Here is a 12,060-nt window from a genome sequence, read left to right on the forward strand (position 1 = left end):
ATTATCCCTATCCATCCATAAACCTGTCTAATCTTCTCTTAAAGCTCTCTAGTGTCCTAGCACTATCGTTGTTAAACTTGATTTACCGAGTCCGTTCCACTCATCTACCACTCTGAGAACCAAACCTAAACCTAAATTTTTCAAGCTTGAACCCATTATTTCTTGTTCTCTACCCTGGTTGCTGATCCTAACAATTTTGCTTATACCACTTAAAAAGACTTACTTTTTAATAAAAGTATCAGGTCCCCTCTTAAAATAACATCTTTCTAAAGAATGTAAATTTAACAGCTTCAATCTCGCCTCGTAAGGAATACTCCTCATCCCCTGTATCCTTTTAGTCATTCTCCTCTGTACTGATCTATATAAAATACATCTTTCTAAAGAATGTAAATTTAACACAGCTTCAATCTCGCCTCGTAAGGAATACTCCTCATCCCCTGTATCCTTTTAGTCATTCTCCTCTGTACTGATCTATATATATCTAATAGAGACCTATATCACAGCGTAGTCTACATGAGGTCTGACCAGCGAGCGCCAAGTATAAAACTTTAATATTACTTCCGGCCTTCTACTTTTAACACTCCTAAAAATGAATCCTAGTACCCTATTTCACCTGTTTCTCAAGACGGAGTTCAGAGCTATATAACTCCTAAATCTTATCTAAATCTGCCTGCAAGGCGATGGCATCCGATTCTGACCTAATCTTACCTATCTGTGTCAACCGCAAATTTACTAACATCACTACTAATTCCACTATCCAAGTCATTGATGTATACTATATTAAAAACAACAATGTCCTTAATACTGATGATCCCTGTGGCACCCCACTCGGATTTAGAGCCGTTTATTACAAACAACTCTTTGTCGCCTGTCGCTTAGCCATGACCTTATCCAGCCTATCACCCTCCCATCTATCCCGTGTGCCCTAACCTCTCTCAGGAGCCTCTGATGGGGTACCTTGTCAAAGGCTTTACTAAAGTCCAGATATAAGATGTCATAACCATCACCATTATCTGCTGCCTCCTACACTTTACTGTAAAAACTTGACAAGTTTGTCAGGTAAGACTTCCCCCTTCGTGAAGCCATGCTGTGACTGATTTATCAAGTCATGTTTGTCTAAATGTTCCCTAATGTTCCTTGCTATTATTGACTCTAATATTTTACCTACAACTGAAGTTAAGGTTTTATCTCCTTCCTTAGAGATGGGTACTACATTAGCCTGCCTTCACATTACTGGTGCCTCACCCGACTCAAGTGATTTCCTAAAGACAGAAACTAACGGCTCACTAATAAAATAATCTCTTTGCATTCCTTAAGTACTCTGGGATATATTTCATCAGGTCCTGGTGACTTGAACTTTTTTAGCCTATCTATCTCCTGTTCCACTATCTCCTCAGTTATGGAAATATGTCAGCTTCTCATTCTCATCTGCTCTAAACACCTGTTCACTATCTGGCATATCCTGCATGTTTTCCTGGGTGAAGACAGTTAAAAAATACTCATTCAGAATCTTACTAATCTCCTCCCCAGAACTAACCAGCTCCCCATCTGCTGCCTTTAATGGACCTGTAGTATCCTTATTCTTCGTCCTGGTCCGTCTTCGCCTGGCTACCTTTAATTCATAATTGCCCTTTGCTTTCCTCGTTAACTTCCTGACTGTTCTAACTAATCCATTATATTGTGACCTTAAAACTTCATCGCCTGACCTTAATTTCTTATATATATATATATACTTCTCTTCCGCCCTATATAATGTTTTACCCAGCAGTCATCCATTTAGGGTAATTTTTCTGTGATCTTACTGCTCAATACGAGATATTTGCTAACTGACCTGTATGAACTTTACGAAATATTTATACAATTCATCTACATTTACTTCACCTAATCCCCTCATCTCGGCCCCTACCATCCTCTCCACTCCCTCCTCTACTCGCCTTGACCTCACCTCTCTCATTTCAGCATGACCTGACATTCCAACACACACACACTCCCCCCTTCCTCTTTCTTCCTCCCTTCCGGACACATCTTCCCTCCTCTTGTCCTACACCCTCACGCCTCACCTCGCCTCTCTCATCCTGCCTTATCTCTCTGAACTCCGTCCCTGACCTGACCTCACCCTGCATCCTTTGCCAGTCCACTCCTTGGAGGTACCTTTTTAATTCTTCAAAATCTGCTCTCCTAAAGTCAGGTATTTTACTAGTGTTTTTGCTTCTAAAAGTTTCTTCCCATTCTAAATTGTACCTAATTTCCCTATGGTCACTGTTACCTAGCTGTCCTCCAACCTCTACCTGCGTGACTGCTTCCTCCCTGTTAGTAAGAATTAAATCTTGAATATTATTCCCCCTTGTGTGTTCTACGACTACCTTTTTAAAAAAAATATACTGAATTACCTTAACTTAGTAGTATTATTAATTATTATTAATAATTATATTATCATTATCATTATTATTGTTATTATTATTATTACTATTATCGTTGTTATTATTGTCATTTCGTTAGTAATTGATATGTAATTATATAATTGTGTTTTGGTCTTTAGGTTTTCCTCTATTCTCTCTCTCTCTCTCTCTCTCTCTCTCTCTCTCTCTCTCTCTCTCTCTCTCTCTCTCTCTCTCTCTCTCTCTCTCTATTTTTTTCGTAATTAATGATATTTTTTCAGCTAACATATTTTAACGAACACCCAGAATATAAGAAGATTACCGAACTCAGTAATAATAATAAAAACTCCAGAAAACTTCCACGAAATTTTACAAACGGGGCCAAAAAAAAAATCATTATATCGAAATGGAAAACACAGCCAGACTAGATTATATTACATATTCTGAATACAAAAATGTTTTACTTTACAGATAAGTAAAGAAAACGCACATTCCTCACCCTATAAAAGAAATAATGTTTTAAATCCGCCAGCTGATCCACATCAAATTTGAAAATACGAGCTGTTAGACAAGGTTTTATTGGATATCATTACTGGTGATATATTTCTTATTTTTTAAGTCTTAAATTAAATACTAAATCAATCCTAGGCGTGCTAATAAGAAAAATGAAAAATAATTCAATACAGAAAGTGTTATGTTTATCCACAAACAACAACAACGGCTACTGCAGATTTTGTTGCATATTGTAACTTGTTATAGTTTTATAATACTAAATCAAATATCAAAACAATGCCAACTCTATTAATAAAAAAAAAACGATGTCTATTTTGCTCCGAAATGTTTTTTTTTTTTTTTTTCGCCTCCTCCGTACCTCTCCACCTCTTTCCTCCCTCTCGCACTCTTCCTCTTCCCCCTCCATCTCCTCCTCCTCTCATACTCCTGTACACCCGAGTCTAAATATCACCTGGAAACATCTGTAAAACCCTGCAGATTATGCTTAATGTTGATGGGGAGAGACGGGAAATTCTTACCTTGTCAGCGGCGAGGTGGGGCAGGGCTTCGCGTGGCACGGCAGGGCGAAACAGTGAGCCAAGGATATCATGGTGTGGTATTATGATAGTGTAGTGTGGTGGTGATAACAATGCACTCCCACTCACTTCACTGCCCTGTGTGTATGTGTATGTGTGTGTGGCGCCGATGAGAGACGAGTAATGTAAATTGTATAACAGGTGTTTAGGCCTTTGACTGCCACTTGGTACAATTTTCCCGAATTATCAATCAAACTGAGACATCTTTACTTGATCTCCAGCAACATCTAAACTTTAAACTGGGTAGAAATGGGATGATGAGTGGATGAGTGTGGGTAAGTGTCAAGTGGGTTAGTGGTACCAGACGGATGGGTAGATGGGTGGGTGAGCCTGTAGGTAGTGCGTGGTGGGTAATAAAAAGATTATAATGATAAACGGCTTATTGGTATGGCAGTTGTTACACTGAAAACATGCAGTGGGTTTGGGGAGGCTTAAACCTAAACGTAAGAGAGAGGAACTAACTGTTAGTGACTCGCAGCGTGGTGGGCATCGCGCTGAGGCGGTATCGCTCTTTGTGCGGCGCCTTCAGGTGCGTCTTCTGGTTGTGGTTTCGTGTGGAACGGACCGAGCGAGGCGCGTCGGGCGGCAGCATCTGGCGTAGGCGTAGGTGGGGCAGCAGGCCCTTCCCAAACTTCTCCGGGTCTGTCGGTGTCTGGCCGACAAGCTGGGCAGACTCAGGGTGGTCAGGGCGTCCTGGATATGGTTGAGTGGGTGGCTGGATGGTGAGGTAATGGAAATGGATGTGTGTGTGTGTGTGTGAGCGTCAGTCGGTGGATAGATGGAGTTACGCCTGTGGGTATGTGGATATGAGTTGGTGGATATGGGTGAATGACTGAGTGGATGGGTGGATGCGATTGAATAAGTAGTGGATGGGTTAGTGGGTAGGAGACGGGTGGGCCTGTAGGTGGTGTGCGGTGGGTGATAAACAAAATAGTAAAGCACAGTTTAATGATATGGTAGTTGTTACTCTGAAAATATACAGTGGGATTGGGGGAGGCTTAAACCTAAGCGTAAGGTTAATCTTAAGAGGGGAGCTAACTGTTAGTCCCTCGCACCACGCTGGGAATCCTGCTGAGGTTGTATCGCTGTGTGTGCCGCGCTTTCAGGTGCGTCATCTGCTTGTGGTGTCCTTGTTATAGTTTTATAATACTAAATCAAATATCAAAACAATGCCAACTCTATTAATAAAAAAGAAAAGGATGTCGATTTTGGGCCGAAATGTTTTTTTTCTTTCGTCTCTTCTCCGTACCTCTCCACCTCTTCCCTCCCTCTCATACTGTTCCTCTCTGCCCTCCACCTCCTCCTGCTCCATTACTCCTGTACACCCTAGTCCAAATATCACCTGGAAACATCTGTAAAACCCTGGAAATTATGGTTAATGTTGACGGTGATAGACGGGAAATTCTTACCTTAGCAGCGGCGGGGCGGGGCAGGGCTTGGCGGGGCTCGGCAGGGCGACACGGGGAGCCAAGGATATAATGGTGTGGTATTATGGTGGTGTGGTGTGGTGGTGATAACAATGCACTCCCACTCACTTCACTGCCCTGTGTGTGTGTGTGTGTGTGTCTGTGGCGCCGATCAGAGACGAGTCACAAAGCTGTATAACTGGTGTTTAGGCCTTTGATTGCCACTTGGTACACCTTTCCCTAATTACCGACCACTTTGACATCTTTACTTGATCTTCATCCACACCCAATCTTTTAACTGGGTAGAAGTGGGATGAGGGGTGGGTGAGTGTGGGTGGGTGCCGGGTCAGTTAGTGGATAGGGGACTGGTGGATGGCTGGGCGGGTGTGCCTGTAGGTGGTGTGCGGTGGGTAATAAAAATGTTACAGTAATAAACGGGTTATTGATATTGCAGTTGTTACACTGAAAATATACAGTGGGATTTGGGAGGCTTAAACCTAAACGTAAGGTTAATGTAGAGAGAGGAACTCACTGTTAGTGGCTCGCACCACTGTGGAAATCGCGCTGAGGCGGTATCGCTCCGTGCGCAGCGCCTTCAGGAGTGTCATCTGCTTGTGATGTCCTATGGCACGGATCTGGCGAAGCGCGTCCTGCGGCAGCGTGTGGCGTAGGCGTGGGTGACGCAGCAGGCCCTTCCCAACCTTCTACAGGCTCTTTTGGTATCTGGCCGACAGACTGGGCAGACTCGGGGTGGTCAGGGCGTCCTGGATGAGTGGACATGGTTAAGTGGGTGGCTGGATGGGTGAGGTAATAGAAGTGGATGGGTGTGTGAGTGTCAGTCGGTGGATAGGTGGTTGGAGTTAGGGCTGTGGGTAGGTGGATGTGAGTTGGTGAATATTGCTGAATGACTGAGTGGATGGGTGGATGTGTTTGAGTAAGTAGTGGATGGATGGATTAGTGGGTAGGAGACGGGTGGATGGATGGGCGGGTGGGCCTGTAGGTGGTGTGCGGTGGGTAACAAACAAGTGGAGAGCCAAGGGTATCGTGGTGTGGTATTATGGTGGTGGTGTGTGGTGGTGACAACAATGCACTGCCACTCACTTCACTGCCCCGTGTGTGTGTGTGTGTGTGTGTGTGTGTGTGTGTGTGTGCCGATCAGAGACAAGTCACAAAATTCTATAACTGGTGTGTGTGTGTGTGTGTGTGTGTGTGTGTGCGTGTGTGTGTGCCGATCAGAGACAAGTCACAAAATTCTATAACTGATGTGTGTGTGTGTGTGTGTGTGTGCCGATCAGAGACAAGTCACAAAATTCTATAACTGGTGTGTGTGTGTGTGTGTGTGTGTGTGTGTGTGCGTGTGTGCGTGTGTGTGTGCCGATCAGAGACAAGTCACAAAATTCTATAACTGGTGTGTGTGTGTGCGTACGTGTGTGTGTGTGTGTGCGTGTGTGTGTGTACATACTCGTGACTCATTAAGCTTCAGTATAGATGCTGTAATCTAAAACGCTTTGCTCTCATCACGATTATTTTCCAAGGCCACAAAGATGATTAGCTGGGTTCTCAAGAGTGTTTCTCCGGTAAAAATGTAGAAATCTTGCTAATCTATCATTAGAACCGTAAAAAAGAACCCTTAAAGACCAGTAGTTTCAACTGAAGCCTTTGAAAGCAGTCGGAGTGCAGCGCAAAGGCATTTCAGGATTAGAGAAACATTAGTGTCCTTATAATTCACGTTGGACTGTAGTACGTTCACTAATATATACACAAGGAAAGTAATGTTTGCGCAGGTGTTTCCCCGTAGGCAGACAGTTGATAGGTCAGGTGAGGTGAGGTTGAGGTCGCTTGGCAGTAGTAGTAGTAGTAGTAGTAGTAGTAGTAGTAGTGATGGTAACGTATAATTCAGTAGTAATATTAATACACAGTAGTGATAATATGCATGTACAGGCAGTGAGTTTGGAAGTGCCGCCGCCATTACCATTGCCATGTAAGGAGATACAAGCTCAAGGACCAACAGCGCTTTCTTTCATAATCATATCAAGCACCTCATAACTTCCGTTTTTGTGACGCCTTAACTCAATAGATTCTGTAACAGCTCAAAATGTAATACTAGCTCATCTCAGCGGGAGAAGTAGCACTCATCCCCGTAACCTTAGCCTGTGACATGTGACCCCAATGTTGCGACGCCTTGACTAACTAAAAATAAAATAAGTAAAAATGAATTGAGCCAAACTCTCTCTCTCTCTCTCTCTCTCTCTCTCTCTCTCTCTCTCTCTCTCTCTCTCTCTCTCTCTCTCTCTCTCTCTCTCTCTCTCTCTCTCTCTCCTGTGACTAAGATTAATGTAGCAGCAATCCACCAGCCTCCAGTCAGCTTTCAGAAAGGCTTGGGTGTAGAGACAGGCAGGCAGGCGGGTAGGCAGGGTGAGTGGAGTGGACAATGATGTGGAATGATAAGACTGTGGAGAGAAATGAGACAAGGCGGGGCGGGGCGGGGCGGCAGTTGCATGGCGTTGGGCAGTCACCGCTTCATCCTCCTCATCACTGTTGGGGTCTGTTGTCTAATAGTGTTCTTATCCTTATCAGTCCGTAATCACGTGGGATGGCGGCCCTGTCTCTCCCTCTGCTGTCCCCCTTAACCCTTTCCACGTCGCAATTACTCATATATTCAACTCTATTTCCTCACTCATTACCAAAATATGAAACGGCAGGAAAATCGTAAATTGATAACTCCAGGCTTAGTTCAGAAGGCAGGAGGGTCAGAGGGCGGCCGGGCGATGCGCTAGTGTCAAGGGTGTAGGTAATGAGGGTGTCATCGGCGCTCTCTCCTTCCGGCACGTCAGTCTCGCCCCTGCTTCACTGCACCGCCAGATTCTCTCCAGGTATCGGGCGTTCTGTTAGTGTGTGTGTGTGTGTGTGTGGGGCGTTGTGTTGACTGATGGCTTCTGTTAGCCACCAATCATTACTGCTGCTACTATTACAACAATAATAAAGCTGATACTGTTATTATTATTATTATTATTATTATTTTTATTACTTATTATGATTACTTCTATTCCCCCTACTGTTACAATCATAACCACGACCACAACAACATAACTACTACAAGTATTATTACCACTACTATTACAACAAAGATACTACTACTACTATTACTACTACTACTACTACTACTACTACTACCACAACAACTGCCGCCACCACCACAACCACAATTACTACCCACCACCACCACCGCCGCCGCCACCACCACTACCTCAAAGGCCGTCACGATGTAAGAAAGACGTAGCATAACAAGACGACTCCTCCGCTTGTTCTCTCCACTTAATACTAAGACGAACACACACATGAATTGAAAACCACACAGGCGTTCCCACCACCTTCAATATATACGTGGCAGGTGTTTTTTTTTTCTTAGATAGATAGATAGATAGGTAATGATGGGAAAAAGAAGGTGTTGACTTAAAACATGTTGTAGAAGGAAACATTTGTTCTTCTCGATAAGCTTCAGTTGAGATCTAGGAGGAAATACTGACAGGGGAAAAGAAAAATAGAGAAAGAAAAAGAAAATATTGCAATGATTCGAAACTTGAAGCGAAGCATTTGAAGATGTATTCAATCCCTCTCTCTCTCTCTCTCTCTCTCTCTCTCTCTCTCTCTCTCTCTCTCTCTGAACAATTTAATCTAAGCGGGTTTCGAACTGATAACTTTAAAGCAATGAGACAAGCACTTTACCACGGAGCATTTAATTGTTCTGACTTTCGCAGACGTGTGAATATTTTGTTTATTTATTTATTCATTTATTTTTGTCATCGTTATTGAAGTGTTCCCAGTCGCCTTTGAAAAGTTCCCTGCACCCTCCAGCAGCCGCCACTCCTGCACGTTGCGTAGTCACACCATTGCCGCACAGAGACGCCCACCACCTCCTTCTGATTTATTTCCACCTAAATATTTTCACGCGCCTCTGCACCTCAGCCTGGTGTGTGTGTGTGTGTGTGTGTGTGTGTGACTAGTACTATAAAAGGACTAGTGACAGCGGTGTTTGGAAGCAGCAACGTGGCGGCGGTGGCGGAGATAATTATAATTGTTGGCGCGGGACAGGAGGCCAGTGTGGAGGGCGTGTACAGAAGCAGACGGCACTAGTGGTTAAGCTGTGCGTGTTCAGAGTGTTGGCGAGTCGATGAGGATAGTATGGAGGCCTGAATTCAGTGTCGTTAGAGAGAAGGTGCTTCGCCTCGTGTCTCGTGTTCACGGAGTGGGTCGGTGGTGGCGAGGGTGGCGGGTGGTGGGCATGCGCGATCACGGCTGTGAGCTGAGAGCCTCTCAGAGTATAGGCGACTGGAGTCCCTAAGCCAGTGAGGGAGAGAAGGTTTATGGTATAGGATTTATTAATATTGATGTTGTTTTGTTTGGTTCTGTCATGATTTGCCTGCTACTTATTTTCCTTGTGGTGCAGTGAAGTGAATGGCGTGTGGCGGTGAGGTGAAGCGTGGCGTGTCCCTCGATCTGGTGCTGAGCGCGGTACTTGGTTTTGACTTACTGCCTAAACACGGGCTTACTGATGGCTGTGGCACGCACCAAGGGCGATAATGGCGATGCGAGGAAGGAAAACCTGTGCTAAGTTCTGAGGTGCGGTGACAAAATTACTGTGTTGTGAGTGAATAAAATTCGTTCCGTAAGCCGCGGCCGCCTGTCACTGATGTTCTGCTGTTACGTTGTTGTTGCCGTGATCCAATTACACAGTGAAAGAGATCGTCGTGATCCCAGTGCAGCACTGTAATGCCGTGCTGCCGGGAGTGTTGCCGTGCTGCCTTGCTGCCAGGAAGTGCTGTCGTGTGCTGGGAAGTGTTGCCGCGCTGCAGGTAAGTGTTGCCGTGTGCCGGGAAGGCTCATTAGGCCGCTAATGACACGCCGATATTGAGAGGGAGGGGTGGGAGATGGTGCGGGAGATCGGGAGGGAGGGGGAAGGAGGGAGGCAGGAAGGGAGAGTGATGAGAGGAGTGAGGGCGGGGGAGTGACGCAGGAGGGTCACTCATTACGCTCTCCACACGGCCATTAAGAGTTTTATTTGCAACAGTCAGGATAAAGAAAATAGCCTTGTACTGGTTATAACAAATCACGGAGGCCGAGGTGGGGCTGTGTGGTGCAGGTGGGCGGCGGAGTGAGTCGGGGCGGGATTGTGTGGGTGGAGATGTGTGGCGGGATGAAGCGGGGCTGTGTGGGTGCAGGTGGGCAGCGAGAGAGAGAGAGAGAGAGAGAGAGAGAGAGAGAGAGGCTGGCTATAACTGAGGTGCAGAAATGCTTTTAAATGAAAAACAAGTTCTGTCCCCTTTACTAATAAGAATGTGTCCGTCTCTCTCTCTCTCTCTCTCTCTCTCTCTCTCTCTCTCTCTCTCTCTCTCTCTCTCTCTCTCTCTCTCTCTCTCTCCCCGTGACGGTAAGAGAGGATTGGCTGTTAGTACAATAGGATCTGGTTGAAATGTTCCAGTTATGCTCTCTAACTACACTTAACTAACTTTTCCAATATGGCAACACGTGATTGTCCAGAACACTCCCTCCACCTCCCCCTCTTGCCTCCTCGAGTGACTGCAGGCGGGGGCGCGGGCGGTGGGACGTGATGAGAGGGGATGAGAGGGGCAGTGGCAGTGATGGGCAGCCTGGTGATGTACGGAACAGTGTTAAGAAAGAATGGGATGAGTGAGTGAGTGAGGGTGGTGAATACGCTTCTAACTCAAGGACAAAACAAACACACCACCAGACAAACAGGAAATGCAATCAAGCCTCGGGTCTCCTTTATCAGCGAACAGTTGCTGTATTCCACGAGGCAACACAACAAGGAAGCATTTCACAAGCACTCAGGAGTAACGTGTCACATGCAGCCTCTTGCTTGATAACCTGCCTATTTACTTTTTCGTACTATTCTTCCTTCACTTTTATATTCCCTCTCACGCCGCCTCCTGCTGCCTGATCAGCCTCGTGTGAATGTCGCTCACACACTTTCCTGTCCTCGCCGCCTTTACTCTGCTCTCCTCCACTATAATATTGTTTTCCTCTTCCTCTTTCACAGCTTCCTCTCTGGCCATGTTCTTTTACCCTCCTTTTTTTTACTTCATCCCAGTTATCTCAAATTCTTTCTTTCCCTATCTTCTTTCTTCCTTCGCGGCTCAGTTTTACGCTACACACATTTCTTTCCTCCCTGCTCGCTACAAACCTACTGACACTTTTACTCTTGTCACAGCACGGCGGTCTTTCCTTCTTGCTTTCCTGCGTGACTCCTTTTACGTTCTCTTTTATTCCTACTTTTCCCACTCCCGTCTCTCCTTCCCTCCTTTCCTTCCCTCGCCGCGGCCGCCACCAACGTCCTCAGTCAACCCGCCTCTCTCACTTGTGCATGTCACCTTCGCTCATCACCGCCACTCCCTCACTCACTGTCTTCCTCACCTCACGCTAGTCCCTCTCCTCCTCTTCCTGCTCTTCCTCTTCTTCCTTCCCTCTGCTCACACCCACCTGCTGCACACACCTGGCACTCGCGGCGACAGAGAGCACGTGTGGCTACAGCGATCCGTGAGGAAAGCGACACCACAGGACTCAAAGGTCAATCTTTTTCCCTCGTTTGTGACCACCGAGCAAACAGCGACAAAAAGCGACAAAAAATATCACGAGATTCATGAATGTGATCACATCTGCTGCACGATAAACTCTCCCCAGCACCAGGCAGCGTGACGCCAGACTTTGGGGGGGTGGGTAGAATTTTGTAGAATGTAGAATTTTGCACCAATCTTTATTTATTTATTTATTTATTTATTTTTTTTTATTTATTTATTTATTTATTTATTTTTATTTTTATTTATTTATTTTTTTATTTCGTGTGTATGTCGCGTTACGTGCAGGTAATTGCTAAGCGAGCGTGTGCGTGGCAGTGGGCCAATTTGACACAACGTTTTCATCTCAGTATCTGATGAATGACCGCCAGGAGTCAGGTGAAGGAAACAATGGGTTATTCAAGAGGGGAGTGCACTTCGCGAGGAACACAGTTGATATGATGTTATGAGTTAGTGATGAAGTGGATGTGTTTCAACTTTACCAAATAATAGTGGTAAATCTGACAGTCTTCTACAAATGGGCGCCAGGAATCAGGTCAAGGAAATAACTGGTCATTTCAGGGAGGGAATGCAGCTAATACGATGTCATGAATTA

The 12,060-nt window shown here is 45.3% G+C and overlaps 1 long non-coding RNA gene across 6 annotated transcripts in view; it reads left to right on the plus strand.

Moving 5' to 3' along the window:
• The window catches only part of LOC135112541 (uncharacterized), a 60,071-nt gene that overhangs the window by 24,392 nt on the left and 23,619 nt on the right, over positions 1-12,060 (plus strand). The window contains exons 1-2 of one of the 6 annotated variants that reach the window (XR_010274445.1): positions 8,917-9,016; positions 9,320-9,725. The exons of 3 other annotated variants lie outside the window; for them this stretch is intronic. This is a non-coding gene — a long non-coding RNA (uncharacterized LOC135112541). 2 more of the 6 variants (XR_010274450.1, XR_010274444.1) reach the window with 2 other exon arrangements.

This window comes from Scylla paramamosain, chromosome 2, assembly GCF_035594125.1.
Source record: "Scylla paramamosain isolate STU-SP2022 chromosome 2, ASM3559412v1, whole genome shotgun sequence".
NCBI lineage: Eukaryota > Metazoa > Arthropoda > Malacostraca > Decapoda > Portunidae > Scylla > Scylla paramamosain.